Source organism: Centruroides vittatus, unplaced genomic scaffold, assembly GCF_030686945.1.
Source record: "Centruroides vittatus isolate TY-2023 unplaced genomic scaffold, ASM3068694v2 contig_221, whole genome shotgun sequence".
Classification (NCBI taxonomy): Eukaryota; Metazoa; Arthropoda; class Arachnida; order Scorpiones; family Buthidae; genus Centruroides; species Centruroides vittatus.
In genome coordinates, this window is record NW_027121377.1 from 739,051 (window position 1) to 759,115 (window position 20,065).

At 32.1% G+C, this 20,065-nt stretch overlaps 1 protein-coding gene across 1 annotated transcript in view; it reads left to right on the top strand.

Moving 5' to 3' along the window:
* Nucleotides 1-476: 476 nt before the first annotated feature.
* Nucleotides 477-20,065, top strand: part of LOC136970847 (actin-binding protein IPP-like) — a 53,546-nt gene continuing 33,957 nt past the window's right edge. Inside the window, exon 1 of the mRNA XM_067265318.1 lies at nucleotides 477-707. The gene's annotated coding sequence lies outside the window, so the exon portion shown is untranslated. The remainder of the gene's footprint in view (nucleotides 708-20,065) is intronic.

The window sequence follows — 20,065 nt, forward strand, 5'->3', positions numbered from 1 at the left end:
AAACTCGATGTTTACAAGAAATCTACCGTGTTTTGTAAAATAAAAAGTGAGTCTCGCTAATAAAAGTGGTTAAAATTTGAATACTTCTATCGCCATAAAGAGCCCGGGTTCGAATTCCAAGCCCATATACCGCAGTCCCTCTCGAATTTTCGCAAATAATTGCTTTCAAAATCGTGATTTTTCTTCTTTTTTAATTCTCCGACCGTTTGTGGTTAACTTCGCTGCAATAAACAAATCGAGGTCGTTCGTACGCGCCGTGTTACGTATTACAAAACCCAACGACCTGATTAAGTAACGAGGCGACATCGAATTTTAAAAAAAAAATTCAAACAAAGTAAAACCTAACTGTTATTTTATCACAAATTAATACATCTGATACGATTTTACTGTTAAAAAATAAAAATTTAAAAAACGAATCGTGGCGTTTATTTTTATTTAAATAAAACATATCGAAAAAAGCCAAAACGATATGTCACTTCGGACGAGACGGACACCCCCTGGTGTCGGTAAACTACAATAAATAGAACAAACGAGAGATGTTTTAAAAGATTTTCTGTACAAATTGAATTTTTTAAAATAAAACTCCACCGCAGACATCTTTAAGATTTATTTAATTATGCTTTCTGCTTAAATTCTGGATTAATAAAGACGTCATAGCTATGATCCTGGACTTAACTCAAATACTTTAAGTAATTGTCCCACAGTTGGTGAGTAAAAGTTTACAAAGTCATAAATAAAAAAATGTAAAGCCAGGAATTAAGTTATTTAACATTTATTCCTGTTAAATATTCTCATATAAGTTTACTGTGAATGAATACATTATGCCTGTGACCTATGCAAGTGGAATTAACCTAAATAAGACGATGTTAAGTAATCTCAAGTACTAAATTTAAATCTCAGTGATATGCTAATTAACAGCAGTTAATTCATAAATATCCTCTTATAAACTGTCTGGTGGGACATGTGCATTGTGATTTAAGTTGTTTTTATGCTCCAAGGAGGAAAATAACTTTGACATTTATATATAACCGACTTGTTTTGTATTTATTCATCAAATTTTTAGGTTTGGGCGTCGACTGGGCTGACCGTAGATGGGTTTCTGAGGAGGAGGAGGTGGTGCGCCTGCAAATTGGATACCATTTGCTACGAGATGAGAGAAAATGGATCTATGGATGGGCATGATGCGCATTAGAACAGCTTAGATGTGGCCAGATGAGCCAACCGACAACTGTCGATTAGGTTCCAATACTGGGATGAATAATATAAATGCAGACAAAATACTTAAACCGGCATATATTACTTCTACGGATGTTTATAACGGACGTATTCACATATATATAATGCTGAACTAAATGGAGAAATTAAAATCGAATGTGCTTTTGTAATTTGTTTGTAAAAGCGTATTCGATTTTAATTTGTCCGTTCAGTTCTGCATTATATGAGCCAATCGCTTGCCAAATCGATTAACTCCATAAAACAAAACGTATAAAAATTGATAATATAAATTAATTTTTAAATTCTTTTTAAACTTTAAATTTAAATAAATGTTGTAGAATGTATTTTTATATACCAATATATTAAAGCTAGGCTTTAATGTAATGATAAATAAAATTAGTTATGCAAAAAATGTAAAAATAATGACGATCATATTAAGGATTTACAAATGGAGCTAATCAATTGAATCATGGCTCATATATACCTGAAGAATGGCTCATATATACCTGAAGATGTGTGTTATAAACAGCTGTAAACATTTGTGGAGGTAACATGCTTTCCACAATTATTGTTGAGCAATTGAAGGTGTGTTATTGCAATGCATTGGGTATTGTTAAGATGTCTGTGTTTGTAGAGGTGATAATTTGAGGTAATATATCCTAGTTTTTTTGTTTTGTCTGTGTTTAAAGAACTGACAACATTTGAAGTGGGTGCTTATCTGCCATATTTGAGCAGCTTTATTGGACAGCTTGCCTATTTGTACATTGGTGTTTACTCTCGTCTTGACTTTGTAAGTGGTAGCTCTTTGGCACATACTTGCTTCTTTTTGGAAACACAGCTGCTTTATTAGGCTACACGCCCAATACTTTATGACGTATATTCAAATACAAAGATCTTTTAAAATGCCTCTTCTTTTTTGAGTGAAGGAAAAATAATGATAAATTTTCAAATTTTTGTCAAAACTGTATAATTATTTCTAGGCCGATCCCAAACGACAGGATAAATTAATATCTGGCTTGAAGTGCTTTTGGATGATGGACAAAGACCCTACAGTGATTTATTGTGTTGTTGTTGCCTTTAATTAGATGTGATGACTTACATTATGGTGGTTTTAATATTTTTTTTTTGTGGAAAAAGATTCCTGTCAAAATCTAACTCAATGTCTATGCACAGTGGGGTTTAGGTATTGATGATGTATGCTTTTGCTAGAGCTTTCTGTGCTTTTAAATACCTTGGAAACATACGAATACTTGCTTGTTAGCACTTGCATTTGGTTTAGTAGTCGAAATAGCACACTGGCTAGGATACCAAAGAATAAAATATCATCCATCATTATCCAAGAAGAGATGATAATCAAACAACCATTGGAATGTTTGTTTAAAAATTTAGAATCTGTTGTTTCCAAAAGTTCTTAATAACTTCTCCATGCACAGGAGACAGAATTAGAATATCTATGGTTAAGTTTTGTACTTTAAAGGTAATCTGTAAATCACCAAAGGCTTTGTGTTTTAGAAATTCTAATTAAATTTTTAAACTAGAATTCTAAGGTGGTTCGATGGTAGTTCAACATAATCAGAAATGTTTGCAATTTTGAAAACTAAATTTAGTACTGTTATGTTTATCTTTTTATAATTTTAATTCTGTTTGTGATTTTTTTTTAATAAAAACATCTTGTAAATATGTAAGTTGGAAGCCATTGTCTGATAAAACAAATAAGAAAGCACCCTGCTTAAAGTTGTTTTTTTGAGGTACAGATCATCTAAGTTCTTATTTTCCTAGGCTGCTTACAATTACTATCTATTGAATAACCCCACAAAACCCTTCAAAAGCACCAACACAATAATATATTTAATACAAATATGTTGAGACAAATGTTTTCGATCCAATTAGGATCTGCTTCAGGTCATTAATGTTTGAAAGAATTAGAATGCAGGACGTTCAAATTTAAATATTTTAAAATCGTCGGAACGGTAAAGCTTATAACACGTTTACAGCAAAAAATCACATCAAGGTGTTAACATTAACGTTAAAACTAAAATAAAAATTAACCAATACATTTTTGTTGAAAAATGATTGCTAGGTATGCAAGATATTCACTGCCTCCTTAAAATTGATGCATTCCCCCTTTAGTTTGGCTTTAAAAATTTCCATAGCCTCTAAAGTTTTGATTTGATCCATGCAAAGAGAGCGTCTAATGAGACTGCCTTGCTGTAGTTTAGCTTCTATATCCATTTCAGAAGCATATATTGCTAGGGCAGTGTTCTGTTTTTTGTTTTGTATATTATATATATGTTCTGCCAGCTGTTTTTTTAAGGGATCTCTTTGTTGAACCAATGTATACAAGATCCCTATGAAATCTGTCATCCTTGACAGGTATACTATAGTACAGGGGTGGGCAAGCAAGAGTTCAGTGGGAGCTGAAATGTAGGTTTTGCAAAATGCATGGGAGCCGCAGTTCTGTACTGTCGTGGCGGATAGTATGGTAAGGCGCACGATTTTATTATATAATATAAATATAATATAAAACAAATATTGAATTTTTTTTAATAAACATATTTTCACAAAATTACAAAAATAAAATTGTAAAAATAATAATAAAAAACAAATTAACACTTTCAGCAAGAGCCGCATGTAACTCAAAAAGAGCTGCATTTGCCCATGCCTGTTATATAATATAAAATGCTTGTTATAAAATTAACAGTTTACTAGTCATTTTAGAGGTAATTGTACTTATTTACTTCAAGTTAAGTGAACAAACAGAACACACTACTAAGTTTAATACTCTACAAAAAATGTGGAAAGTACCAAAATTCCAGTGAACGAATGAAAATTTGAAAATATAATACTAGCACCTTTATATCATCATGCCAGGCCCATCACATCTGAAAAATTCAACGATATGATGGATCTATTACCTTATATTAGGGTATACTATAGATTACTCCCTATGGAATTTCGTGTGTTTGGGTATATATCTGAACTTGGGACCGAGACGAGTTCAACGATACTCTACTTTTGGACTGGAGACGAAAAATAAAAAAGTTATCATACTTTTTTCCCGGTGATCGCGCAATGATAGGGAGTCGCGTCGCTCTCCGCTAAGTCGGCCTTGCTATCGCGGTCAGGACTCCCGTCGCTTGCCGTAAAAATTGCCTTTAGTAGACGTTTCCCCCTTTTTTTACTTTGTTCAAGAACTACTGTGAATTGATCACTAGTTTAGCACATGGCGGCGTGAGGTGGCGCCCATACGAGAGGTCAGTCGGGCCGTCATGTTCACTTCCATAAGTAACATTAACCGAAATGGCGATCGCGCGATAATCGGAAGTCGCGTCGCTCTCTCTGCTCTTGTATCGCGTGTTTAACGCTCCGGGAGATGACCGTAGTCCGACGTCACGGTTTGCAGACTTTACCGCAAGATGGCAATACTAGCAACTATGGTGCCGTCTGCATGAGAGCATTAAAAAAGTATGGTAACTTAAAAAGTGTGATAACTTTTTTATTTTTCGTCTCCGGTCCAAAAATAGGGTACCGTTGAACTCGTCTCGGTCCCCTGAGTTCAAATATATAATCAAAGTCCTGAAATTCCATAGGGAGTAATCTATAGTACACCCATATATTCCTCCAACACATCATGTTCTATTTTCAAAAATTCCCTCACAATGATAAAAATTAAAAATAGCACATATTAATATAAAGTTGTAATTAAAGTAATTTAAATGGTATTACCTGAAGAAATATTGAAATAAAGCCTTTTTATTTTTTTATTTTTTTTTTTTGACATACTGTATATCTCAGTAGATAAGACAATAGTTGAATCATAAAAAAAGGCCCCCAAAATCCGGGGTCGTCTTATACGACAGATACAAAGAAATTAGATTGAAATTTATATAAATTAAAACCATTATAAAAAATGGACAAACCGTAATTGTTTACCAGTAGAGAGTAGGGCATGTCCATAAAATAGAATAGTCCATATGACGGTTTTGTGAATAGTCAAGGTCATTACCTGAATGCCAAATCAGTGCAAATGTTTGCAACAATCGCAAGAAAAGTGGAAGAAAATAAAATTTGTTCATTCAAAAAATTACAAATAGGACATAATTCTGTATATGCTATACAGTGTTGTTATTCAGATAATCACTGATCTAAACTGAATTCATAGGCCGTTGATAGTTTGGGGGTCGTCTTATAGAACAGATGTATGCTAAAACTATAAAACTTTGATGAAAATTTATACCTTGTCTTATCTGAAGGTCGTCTTATCTGCTGAGATATATGGTATTTAATAAAAATTTCATAAAAAAAATTGGTTTGATTCAATTGAAATTCCATATTTAATATTTTATAAATGTATGATTTTCACATTTTGTTGACTTTGAAAGTGATGTAAGTCTATTTGAAGTCATCTAAAGTATAAATTTCTTTTAACTAATACTTTAAAAATTATCACATTATAAACTTAAATCAATTTAATATTTAAAAAACATAAAATGAGTGTATTAACATATACCAATATTTTTCAAACCGTTCAAATACAAACTCTTAAATATCTCCATATAATATAAAATTGACTTACACCACTTTCAAAGAAAATGGCTCATATATTGAATTCCAATCTGTACCATCATGCTAATACCATTGTAATTTGTATTCACACTTATTAGAATGCTAATGACATATGTCAACTGTCAATCAATTGAACATTAATCTTGAAGCAAGATTCCTACTTGGTCTGACAAATTACAAAATGACAGCACAGGTGCTGGGTTGCCTAATATTTTCGTATAATTTAATTATTAAATATTTTTAATATTGCCCATATCATCATTAAGAAGTAATAATTTTAAAATTTGTTTTTATAAATTATAACTAATTTTTGTAATTATTTCTGATACAAAATTTAATCTGTACAAAAATTGATTATTTAGGCCTGTAATAAAAGTAATGACTAAGTTCACACCACACAAATATTAGCGAGGTTGAGGCCAATGTTTTAAATGCCGAATGTCCGACGTACACGTTGGACGTTTGGTGCCACTTTCCTGTAAGCCTAGAAGTTTGACAATGGTGTTTGGAAAGTCAGTGAAATTATGCTTGACATTCCAAATGCCATTGTCAAACTTCTAGGCTTACAGGAAAGCAGTGCTGAACATCCGACGTACATGTTTTCGCTTTTACATTCTCGGCCTCAACCTCGCTATTATCTAATTAAAGAATGAGTTAACTATCAGCATTAAACAAATTTTATTACTTATAACAGCATTAGACTTTCAAAATTTTATAAATCTGATCTTCAGATCAAGAAAGAATGTAATTTAGAAACATCAGAATAGATTATTTCTTCTTTAATTGATTACTTATTCATAAGTGGTTGCCATTTCTTTCTGATTTAATGCTTTCCATTATAAAATATTAAAATATAATAATTACTTGATTTTTTATAATAATATTCAATAAAAATACAATATAAGAAGATTGGATAAAAATTAGTTACTCCTGTAAGAACATACCTAGTAACAGGTGACAGTACCACTTGCACTGTTAGATGATTTTCTGTTTAATATGAACTACACCACTGGTTGTAGACCCATTGGACAGTATGCTTCGACACACCAAGACATTGGGTGATTTCATTTTGTGTCTGTTGGTATGACTAAACTCGATGGTTTCTTTTTGCCACTTGGTAACATCTGTCATGAACCCATATTGCATACTGTACTCAACACTTTGATTGCTCTTCACCACTTTACAAGACAGAAATGACTTATGTCCATGCTATTTATCTCTTGACAATTTCATGGAATCCTCTGTACAACTGGTAATTACATACAGTCATTTCTGTTAATTTTTGTTTAGTGCACTTACTTTTTGTACAAACAAAAAGTATTTTTTTAATGTTTTCTGAACTCATCAAAAGTATTTAATAATGTAGAGATTTTAAATCACCTTTTTAAAGGTAAATGTTCATTCTGACAAAGAGATTTATATCTTAATAAAATAAGTACATCCAATTCTGTTTTTGGATGATAAATAAGTCTTTGAGAAAACCAAGTGTAAAAGATACTGTCATGTACAGTACAGTACATGTGGAAAAATGAAAGTTTGGTTCTAGACCTTAAAAACCAGCATAAATAATACAATAAACCAATTAATATGTATTTAAACAATATACTCAATTTAACTAAATATTCTTAAAACATACATATCCTCTGTGGTTTATTTGAATTCCTAGGATCTTTTGAGATTGGGGTTCATTACTTTGCAACAGGAGATGAGTGGATAAAAGTTTAAAAAAGTAATTATAACACTGGTACATGTTTGGAATTGTCAGAATAATTTAGTGACTGTATTTATGAATTACAGCTACAACATCTAAAAGAATTAGTTTTCATAGTTAATTCAGTTCAGTTGAAATTATTCACAAAAACTGGATGAATTGCTCACATACAGATATAAACTGTTAAAGTTTATATCTGTATGTGTATGCCTCATCCATATACTTTAATTCAACATTGACAAATGTTTCCGATCTAATAATAAAATTTGTTTTAGGTCTATATAGCTTAACATTCCATTTTTGAATGTACAGTACATTCAAATAATACAATATTTAAATTTAGGAATAAATTTGAAATTCAAATCTTGTTCTACAATTTTATATCTAGAATTATGTGATAATTACATGACTATAATATATATACATAAAACAACAATAATAATATAAAATTAACATAGATGTACTATAATTGATTAGATGGAATATGTACTACAATAGGTTTTAATTAATAATTTTTAATAATTAAAATTAACTTTTGTGCAGTGTGTCCAGATTGTCATAAAACATTTGCCTAGCATACGAAATGTTTTCTTCCTCCTTTAAAATTGATGCATTTCCCCTTTAACTTGGCCTTGAATATTTCAAGGTCTTTAACATTTCTATGTTCTGGATGTATGATATGTCTGATGAGATTGGCCTGCTGTAGTTTTGCTTTCACATTAATTTCCAACATGTATAAGGACAGTGGTCTGTTTTTTTTTTCTTTATTGTATTTATGTTTTGGCCATCTTTTATTAAGTGATCTGTTGATCCAATGTATATTAGATTCCTCTGAAATCTTTTGTCTTCTACTGGGATGCTATATATCCAGATGTACTCATATTATTTATTGAATCTTTGTCCTTTCATAATAATTTGATTAATAACTCATAATAACTTACACACAGATATATTTTGTCTGTTTGTAAGTGTAGCCCTCTTAACCCTAGCAATTTCTTTATATATACAGTAGAATCTTGTTTTTATGGATTTCTCGGGGTGCCAAAAATTATCTGTTGTTTTGATAGTCAATTTTATTGCAAACAATGGATTTCCTGCACACCCAGGAAAGTATCTATTGTTCAAAAAACTTTTTTTACCCCCAACGTATAAGAAATACCAGTATTTGAAATTATTCCGTCTCTTGCGATCTCTATTCTTTATTTTATAGAAACACGTATGTTATGAGATCATTTATTAAGTTGTACATACGTACAAAGCTAACAGAAACTGTATATATGTAAGCACAAAAAGAGGCAAACTGCATATGCTCATTAGCACTTCACCTGATTTCATGATTTGATAAAACACTCATCTGTCCTGGTTTGTTTGATGATGCTTTTTTGCCTATTGAATAGCCTACAACAACTGCTTGATATTAGCAATGTCATGTACAGCCTGTTTGTTTATGCCGAAACTTTTGAGGAAGGTTCTCACAACTCAGAATGACTTGATGTTTTCGTTGAATTTCAGCACTACATTTGGACCAGTCTGTCAGAATGTTCACCAAATGACTCTTCCTCAATCATATCAGCCTGCTGACTCTCTACAATTTTTTAATTATACATATCTCAGATGGGTACTTTTCTGTTAATGGGACATTAGTTGTAACTTTAATCTGATGTGTGATTTCATCTTCATAGTCACATAACACAAAGGTTGGAGTGTAATTAAAACCAACTGGATTCTAAAAAACATGTTTTAAAAAAATTACAAAAATGGATTGGAAAAAACCAATAATTATTGATATATGTTAATTTCCTAAACTGTTTTACATATTTCTACATTGATTTTGTCACATTGTTTGACATCTTATGGACATGTATATTAAGTTTGTTGGGAGTACGCATACAAAACAAACTTTGATACTTTAATATTGTCTGTGAGGTTAATGGTTGCTGTTCTTTTTGACTTTTTTTTTAAATTTTCAAGTGCAAATGGATTTCACAACATGGCAATTGTCAAAAGACAAAGAAACTGCAGTTCATTTATTTCAAGATAATGGTGTCATACATGGTGAATGACTTTGTTTAAGAAGTCACAAAATGAACTTGTATTTGCTACTACCAAAGTGCCAAAATGGCGATGCAACATAAGATCATGCCATGAGAAGAAAGGTTTGCATAGTCGAAACTGGTTTGAAGGTTCTCGTATTTCATTTCTGTCAGCTCTTTGGTTTATCTATTTCTAGTGTCGAGAGTTGACGTCTGTAGAATTTTATCAACTACCGTATATTCCAGCATATAAGATGACCCCTGACTTTTACAGTTAAAATATAGAGTTTGGGATATGCACTCCCTATAAAATGACACCCGGTGTATAAGATGACTAACTTTTGAGAAGATTTTCCTGGGTTAAAAAGTCATCTTATACACTGGAATATATGGTACATTTAGGAATGAATCACTGTATGACTATTTATTGAAATAATTACATGCATGAAGTATGTGCCAATTCATTACTTTCTTGACCTATAGTAAAAATTGGCAGTTCAAACAAAGTTGTAGAAGTGGACAAAAGACTCTTTACCTACAGAAAACACCATGTTGGGCATGTTCGTCCACTGCAGTGGGTATTAAATGGGATTTGCTGTGAGTTGAAACAGTGTTTCCTAGTGATTCTGCTGGATTCAGCTAAAACTTTGATATGCAATATGTGACAGAAGGGAGTGTAATATGCTCTGATTGTTGGAAAGCATATAAACTTGACGAATTAGAAGACACCAGATACGAACACTTGTGAGTTAAGCATAAGTACAACTTTATAGATGCGGAAACTGAATGCCATACACAAACTGTAGTAAGATTATTGGGGAGTGCAAAATGGAGAAATGAATGACAATGCAGCTCTTCTTGTCATTACCTAGATTTGTACCTAATTGAGTTCATGTGGCATCAATTGCACTCAAACACTCAAATGTTTACAGCAATGATAAATGAAATCTGCAGATTTAGGCCTCTCGTGTAATGTGAAAAAAACCTATATGGTTTTTATTTATAATTTTTACACTTGTCAATGTTTTTTTTTTTTTTTAATGTAAATAACACATAACAAAAAAGCAAGTTCTCTTCACATTGCAGTATAAATTGACTGGCATCCCATTAACAGAAAAGTACTGCCAGGTGTAACAAGTGCATCATTGAATGCTACAAATTCCTGGAAACATCCAAATATTAACTAAATGCTGAAAAATGCAAAGTTTACAATAGATTGACTTCAATATATTGTAATTGTTTTCATTCAATAAAAGTGAGGCAGATGCCCATGGGGTCCCATGGGCTAAAGGTTGCTTATTTCATACTTTCCTTTCCTCCTTTATTTTCTCTTCCTCTAATTCTACTTTCTATTATTTCTTCCTTCCTTTTCACACAGGGCAAAGTCTGTTGCTTACACAGATAGCCTTTCTTATCTATAAATCAAATTCAAATAGATGGGGCTAGAAAAATTTGTTATTCTGAGTTAGATTTTCTAAAAGGAGGTAAAATTACATTGATTTGATGGGACCTTGAGAAAAAGTAATCCTTTGTTTTGCAGTTTGTTAAAATGAGGTTCTACTATATTATATAATTTTTTATCATAATGACAATTTTAGGTATGGGGTTCACTTGTTGATTGGATTGCTTGGGGTGCATTCCTTCTTGTTTGCTAATCTTTGGACCGATTAGGTATCCATGTGCAATCTCCATATTTTCAATGCATTTTAATTTTTCCATTGTGTTTATGCATTGTACAAACATCATAAACATACATTTAGTAAGGACTAAACAGCACTATTTTTCAAGAGTATAGATCAGTGTTCTGTAACTGGTATACCTTCACAAGGTGAAAGGTGTGACGTGAACTTTTACACATTCTATTACTTGTCAAGTTTTATTTATATTTTATCACAGTTGCTGTGTTTCTTAAGCTTGTATTTCATTCTTTGCCACAGCACTGATGAAATAAGATGATGATTGTTTATTCTTTATTAAAAGCCATGCATTGTTATGTATTCTAAGAAATTAAATGTAAAATAAATTCTCTCACAGGTGTTGACGTCTGTTTAATAATAATAAGAAGAAGAATGATTATAATAGGTTAGTGGCATTATGTAATTCTATTAATAGTATCATATACGTATTTTAGGATAACAACATATTGGTGTGCCATGTTGAGTCATGGGTGTGCCACAAGTAGAGAAAGGTTGTGGACTGGTATAGATTGTTGGAGGTTGCTGTGGTGAAAAATGGAAGATATTCTGGTTTGTAATGTGTGTCTGTTCTAATGTGATCATTTTTTAAAATGGATGTTTAAGTAAAAAAATGAGCATTTACATTGCCTAACTGTTCAAGTTTTAGGGAGAGCCTGTAAGGAATGTTGTTCATCTGTTATAAAAATTTGTTAATGTTTGGATACAATTTCTAAATGATAACAATATCATTGATATGATATATCTCCTGTATAATACTGTCTTTGGAAGGAACTGTGGTAATACAAAGGGAATCCAGCTCAAAGTTTTGATTTAGTTGCCTGAAATCTGGTGGTTGGTAGAACAACCACCCAGATTTCAGAGGATTTTGAAGTTCTCATTCGAAGTTCTAGCTTCACCAGTCTCTCAGGCACTGGACACTGTAAAGTTTTTCCCCTTTTCATGGACTTCTCTCCTTGAGCACCTGCCCAAAAGTGACCTTCCTTCACTCAGGTAACCTTGTGCTCATTTTACTGGGGATTCCAGGACGTGGCCCTCATCTCCAAGAAAGAAGAATTAAGATTAGAAAGTTCTAGAAGTTGGAAAGAACAAAGAATAGGAAAAAATGTCAGAAGGACAGAAGCATAAAATATGGCATATAGCCATGGGTATAGACCTTTTTGTAGGTAAGTGTTATTAAATTGGAAGCATGAGGACTAGCATAAAATGTGTTAGTTCCAATACTTGGTTTTGGTGATGAAGATTTTTAATTGTTTTGAACAACCAGTCTCACAATGCAGAAGTATGGTTGTAGCATGATGGATATAAGGACACAAAGTCTAGGACTGATGTGTTCATCATTAAGTAGTGTGGTGTTCTGTGGCTGTTCTACTAGCTTCTGTGTGTCCTTAACATTATAATTCTACAAATTTTCTGCTAGTTTATAGTGTATCTTTTTTCTCTAACAAGTGTGTAGGTGGCTTCATTTTGTTGACTAAAGGGATGGAATTTGGCATTGACTATCTTTTTTGCCTCCTCTCTGATGAAAAGGTTGTCAAATTCAAATAGAATTGTTACTTCAGTATTTTAAGGTGTCAGAAGAAGAGTCAATTAAAGCTAATGAAAAGCCAATTTGATTCAGCAGTCCATCCAATTTAGCATATCAACTGTTTTTCAGTAATCTGGCCATTGAAAATTATGATAAAACTGTGGACATTCTTAAGAAGCTTGGGCAATATACCCAAGCTTCTTAACCTGTCAGCTGTGCACTTGATAATCTGAAACAACACTGCTGTTGCGTACATGTTTTGTGGTTTTTAAAGTGGTTTTTTAATTTGCGATATCTTGCTTAAAAATTGTAGTAGATATAATCTGTTTTCGGTTTTCTATCACGTACATATTACACTTTACGATTGTTAACTTCAAAATATTATGTATGTTTAAAAAAATTAATAAAATTTAAGATTTTAAAATATTAAAAAAAATCGTTTTTTTATAAATATTCCATTAATTTGTTATATACGTTACTTAGATATGTCTATTTTCTGTCAAATAAAAAAAAACTGCAGCTTTCTAAATCAATGTAGAGAAATAATACGGTTTATAGATTATAACGCTGATTAGCGTGGGGGTGGTGGGGTTTTTAAATCTAGGTCAATACACTTTTATTATTGATGATGTGTATTTGATTCTATTTATAAGTTTTTTACACTATTGTACTAATAGTAGGCTATAATAAGCGACTATTATTTTATTATATTAATGACTATACATGTATTTTGTATGTATTACGGAAGTACCATGAAACCGGAAGTACTTTGCTTTTTGAAAGATTTATGGCTGAATTGTTTAAAAAACATGCTTATTTGTTAAATAGGATAAATATACATAAAAATTTATTAAATTCAAGCTTTCTTGTGTAGACACAATGCAGTGACAATTGATTTAAAACACTGGGCAAATTTTCATCCTTTATTCGGCAACCGAATAAAGGATGAAAATTTGCCCAGTGTTTTAAATCAACTGTCACTGCATTGTGTGTACGTAAGAAAGAAAACATAAAACACTGTTTTCTTAAGATAAAATTAAATTCAAGCTAAAAATAGATAAGAATAATGATTTATAATTGTTTGTTTACGTTTGTAGCTGACAATGTAGCTCAGAGTTGGTATAACTTTTTCCAAGAAAGTTTCCACCCCACAAACCCAAGTCGAGCTTATTGCTTAAAAGATAGTCATTTAGCTATAATATACAAGTTAGAGCCCAACAGGCATGCTAACTAGGATTTTATTGTCAAATGAACAAAAGAAGGGTCTCCCATAGAGAGGTTTCAAGGTCGCATGTCACATGATAAACACATGTCTTTTTTTAGTTTAAACATACAAAAATACTGCAGTTCTATTATCATGGATTAAGTTAGAAAAGATTCTTTTCTTGCGGGCTATTCTAGCAGTCTAACGGGACGAGATGTAGCTCTATACGAAGAGAAAATTTCGTTATGTCAAGGCGATCCATACGAAGCCAGTTTATCAGACTTCGTCGTAGATCAAGAGTTGTGGCCAAAAGTAGAATTTGGTGACATTATAATCTATTTGGTTTTGACAACAAATTTCTACACCCTGTCACAAATGAAAGCTTATAAATCTTTAGAGGCCCATAACTATTTAACAAGTGGCTGGGTTTCTCCTGATGTAAAAGTAATGAATAACAGTGAAATAATATTGCTTGGAAAGATATGTTTCCTTTTGTTTCTTTAAACTCGTGTTTTTACGTACTGTATTTCTTAACTAAGAATTTTGCCTGAAAGTAAAAAAGTCTAATTAAAAACAGCTGTGGTAATTGTTTTAAATCAAATTGTTCAGTACCTTTATTTTCTAGTTGAAATTAGCATCTATCGTCACTACATTGTGTCTTCGAAAGAAAAGAACAGAAAATGAAATTAGCATATAATAAGCCTACTTGCTTTTAGTTTTAGTGTGTAATGTTTATAAGTTTGCACTAGCTAAAGCCTGAAATCACTGTACATTAGTTATTCATTTATAAATGCACTATACCTAACTTAATTAATATAAGCAAATCAATAAACTCTTTTAGATTTTAAAATATAACTTAGTGTTTATTAATGTAAATATTGAAATGAAACATTTCTGACAAACTCTTGTATTGATATTCATTTTATTCGTATTGAAATTTTTCCGGTTAATTCTTGAGAGCCATGCAGTTTGCCTTTGACGTGAAACTCCTCAGTTTGGGATTCTTGATGACAAATAATGCCGGGAATTTTAAAAAATGATGTTCCTTTGTTCTTGAGTGAACTAGCATTACACCCAATTACACAACAAATCACCATAGTGATATTCACGATGAAAAAAAAAACACCAAAACTCCAGTTAAAGCACACATGAACACACACAAAATGTAAACAAGTCACAAAGATGGTGCTGGACAATTGCGTATGCTCATGACGTCACTCGTGATGTCGACATGAAACCTCTGTATAGACTTAACATAGAATGGGGGAGTTTTGTGCCCAAATTTAAAAATATGGGGTGGTAACAAATATCTTATTTGTTGAAACAGACAGTCTATGTCAGGGGTCCCCAACCTTTTTGTACCTAAGAGCACATTCTAGAATACCGGCCGGACGGCGGGCACCATTTATTTTTTCAAGATGAATTTATACTTGGACATAGTTAATAATACATACACATAATGTACAGAAAACATTTAATTCCAAAAATGTAATAAAACATACACAAGACTATTAACAATAATTTTTACAAAACAAGTAATTACTAAACAATGCATACAAAATCTACAGAGTATAAAAATTCTTTATAAAAAATATAAATCTGAAAGTCAATGCGATTTTTGGCATTGCATTTCATTGGCCATTGCTTCGTAATTAGGAGAGTATGATGATATTCCTGCTCGTAAGCAATCGTCAAGGTGTTCATCTGTAAGTCGTGATCTGTACTTTGATTTTATGATATTCAGAACGGACCGGTTTATTTCATTTCAGGTATGGGAAATTTGGTTGGTGAAGATTTGGCGGAGGGGAAAAAGAGATCGGTCGCATTTCGCTTTGTGCTTTTATTTGTGTTGGACGCCATTTCTACTTTTGAGTGGTTAATCATTAAAAACGAAAAAACTTTTACATAGCATTTTATTGAAACCCGAAATATTTTTATTTTTATCGTGGTCGCACAGCGGCGGGCGCTATGGTGCTCGCGGGCATAGGGTTGGGGACCACTGGTCTATGTAGATAAAAGCCAATCAGTGCTTAAATCGCCACCAACTAGTTAATTATGAAAAAAAATTGACACTTACTCCAACTGGAGTACTCCGCAAACAACTGGTTAAGAATGTCCACAGTTGAGAATATATCTTTAATGTTATATTTTGCTGGTTTATATGTTCAAATATATGTAAAAAAAATGCTTACCACATCATCTTTGCTTACCAACAGACATTGCTATGCAGACTACCCTACTTCACATTCCTGTAGAAAAGGTTGCAGAAGGCAATGCTTCAATGAAGGTTTTGCATGAACAAAGTTAACTAGATCAATGACTTTATTTTTGGCCAAAGGGAATTCTTTCAAAAGCTTGACACGGTGAACTGTTTGAAATCATCAGTATCATGATAAACATAGCATGGAGATTTGGAACTTTAATATGGTGTATGCCATTTTATAAATTGAATCAATGCAATTTGTACTATTACATGAAATTATGGAGATGACAAGTCACATGAAAATAAAGATAGTGATAGCTTGTACTTCAAATACTTTAGAGCAGGAGTTGGCAACCTTGTTTGGCTGCGGGTCAAAATCAACTAAAATGAGTGTATTAAGAAGACGTTTTGGGTCAGTGATATTTTTATTTGAAAACAGTCTTTTTTGCTAATAAGATAAATTTTGTTGAGAAAATAATTACAATATGCTTTAAACTTTAATCATAAAAATTAAAATTAAAATTCTAATTATTATGATAACAAACATAACTGAATGAACTTTATTTTTCTCTCTGTTATCGATGGCTCCCCTGAATACCTCTGTGCATAAAGTGCGTATCAATTTGTCACCATTTTCGATATATCCATACTTTTCTTTCCACACATCTTGAAATAATCTTTTTTTTTCTTTTTGTTTGTTTATGGTAATAATTTGTTTTAAATAATGATAATTATTTCTCTACATAACCATAATTGCATTACTATTTTTGTGCTACTGAACAAGTGCTACAACTGAGAGAGAATTGAGTGGAGGACACCAGTGTTACCACGTCTGTTAAGGAATTATGGATTGGCGTTGCCAAACTTATCAATTTCTCCTTGAAATTATGTTAAAATTTTTATTTTTTTAAAATAAAAATGCATGTTTGTTACTGCAACTTTGTAATCAAACATAAATGTTGTTGTTATTTATTTTCAGTTTATTTTTTATGTATTCTTAAAGTGTTCATTTCATATTTATGTTTTATAATTTATTTTTATGTTTTTATATACTGTATCATAGTTTATTTTTGAAACTTAAGTGGGCCACTTGAAATTATGAAATGGGTCACTCAGTGACCTGCATGTCATAGGTTACCGAGGCCTGCTTTAGAGTTTGATTGCTAAATTCAACAAAAATTTGCATTGGAATTTGAATAATGCTTCAAAGTTCAAATTATGTGTGCAATAAAAACATGCAAAGTGTAAATTCAATCTGATGTGTGTCCAAGTCATCACTTGCTCTCAGTTTTGTGTTATGTTTTCAGAGTTTTTTTCTTTATATTTCTGTGTTATTTGTTGCTTTTTAACAATTTCTTCCAGAAATTTTTCTTTGTCAAGATCTTTTTGGTGTGTGGTCATTTTGTATTGTTTAATTCAAAATTTCCCTAATGAAAATTTTAAACCACATTTGACTCGTTCAAAGTTTAGGAGCATCTTCCCTGTACATATTATGATTTTTTTATTGTTTGTACCACATTTGTATTTTTTCTGAAACTCATAAAATGTAATATGCCTGATATGTTATGTTTTTTTTTTTTTACCTGAAGACATTTCAATTCTATTTTGTTCAAACAAAAATGTAAAGTAAAAACAACATTCTAAACCAAAAATTAGCATACATAATTGAGCTAATGTTTTATCACCTGTGTTAAAATGGGCATTTTCATTCCAAATGATCCCACAGCTGTTAAAACAATGGGGGATTGCTGTACATCTGTAAAGAGGGTAGGGGAGGTGATGTAAGAGATAGGATAGAAAGTTTACAAATGCTGTTGTTTACTGAGTTTTGAATGGTTGTTTTTCAAAGTAAAAACTTTAAAATAAGCTTTTAAACAAAAAGTACAATTTCATGTTAATAATAATGTGTTAAATTTCACAAATGTTATAATTAAATCACATGTATAAGTTAAGTAATGACAACTGTTAAAAATATACAAAAACTTTCTATTCAGTTCAGTATGATCTTATTAACCGTGACATCTCAGAAGTGTGTGAAAGCAACTAAACCTAAGAGGAAGGTTGTGATATCCACAATTCAGCTGAAAAAAGGAACTTGTCATGAAGCATGAAAGCAGTATGCATGTAATGTGTGTGACGACCATGTTTAAGATGCCAAAGTCAATGGTGTTCAATTGATAAATGCAATTTTTATTTAATTGCACAGTATTTACATGTTTTATGTATTGTTTTTGTGTTTTAATTTATTACTAAGGTATTTTATTTTTATTTTTATCATAAAATTATTTGTATTTACTGTTTTAAGTTTATTGAAGTGGGCATTGTTTTAAGGTCTGGAAATGCATTAATTTGCTTCCCATTATTTCTAATGTAAATAAAGTTAAAGTAAGTAAATACAAGAAATTATTTATTGTGATATTGTCACAGTGTTGGGCTACAATTTTTAATCATACTTTTAATTTATTTAAAATACACAGTCCAGTCACATTAATGTGACCACCCCTTACTGTTGACATCAACGTGAAATAACTAATCACAGGTGGCAGATAGTAACACATTGCAGTGGAGGGTATATAAAGGGTATCTGAGGTAAATGAAACACATTGCAATCATTGGCGTAATGGATGTATGACATGATTTATTTAATGTCCAAAAGGGCATGATCATTGGCTTCTGGGCCAAAGATGGAAGCATTTCCAAAATGGCTAATTTTGTAAACTGTTTGTGTGCTGCCATGGTAAAAGTATACCGTGCATGGCAAAATGGCACTATCCAAAATCAGCGACATGGCAAAGGTGGTTCACCATGGGTCATAGACAACAGAGGTGAACGATGGTTACGTAGATGTGTTCGGGCAGATAGACGTGCAACCGTTGACCAACTGATTGCCCATATGAACAAGGAGCTACCAAAAGTATGCTGACTCCTGTTCATCGGTGGCGAAGGCTGTAATTTGCATACCAATACAGCAACTGGATGTCCACTGAGTGGCAACAGGTGGCTTTTTCTGATAAATCATGTTTTATGCTCCATTGGACAGATGGACATTGGTGTATATGGTGTAAGGTGTCTGAAAGCAAACACCCTACAACAGTTGCTGCAAGGGTCCGAGCTGGAGGAGGGAGCATTATGGTCTTCCACATCCCTGCGAGTACCTTCCAGAACCTCACTGACTCTCTTTCTGCATGTCTGGCAGCAGTCCGTGCTGCGAAAGGTGGTTATTCTGGCTTTTGACAGGTGGTCACATTAATGTGACTGGACAGTGTATATGCTTTCCACCTCGAAATTAGTATTGTAGTGCCTTGCTCCTGTACATCATACTTTTCTGTTAGCAGTAGAGTCGTGCTGGTCGTCTAACTTCTTTCAGGGGAACATTTTTGAATTGAAATAACGTGACTTCTGATTTGCATTGGAAGTTCATATATAGTTAATTATGGTCGGCTTCTAAGTTTTCCATATCTGGACTTGAATTTCATTTATCTGACACTGTTCTCAAGATTAAGGAAAGACAGACATAACAGTGGAAATTTATAGGTGTATTATTTTTCAAATTGCAGCCCAATACTGTTACAGGCTGTAATCCATTAAAAATCATGTGAGAAGAAATAAGACTCATCAATCATTGGATAAAGTTAGTAAATTTATTTTTTAAGAATTTATTGATGAGCAAAAATCTGTCAAAAATGACTGGAGAAGAATTGAAAAAATTTAGAACCCCTATCCTGAACTGGATGTATATAATAATACAACACTTCCAAACCTACAATCCAGTGATAAGAACAAATGTTTTTAAACTTTACAAAGGTCATATTCAGGATCTAATGGTAGCATGCAAGTCAAACAAAAACAGAATTTAAATAATGTTCATTGTATATGAACATCACATGCACAGGAATGCAGTAATAAGTTAC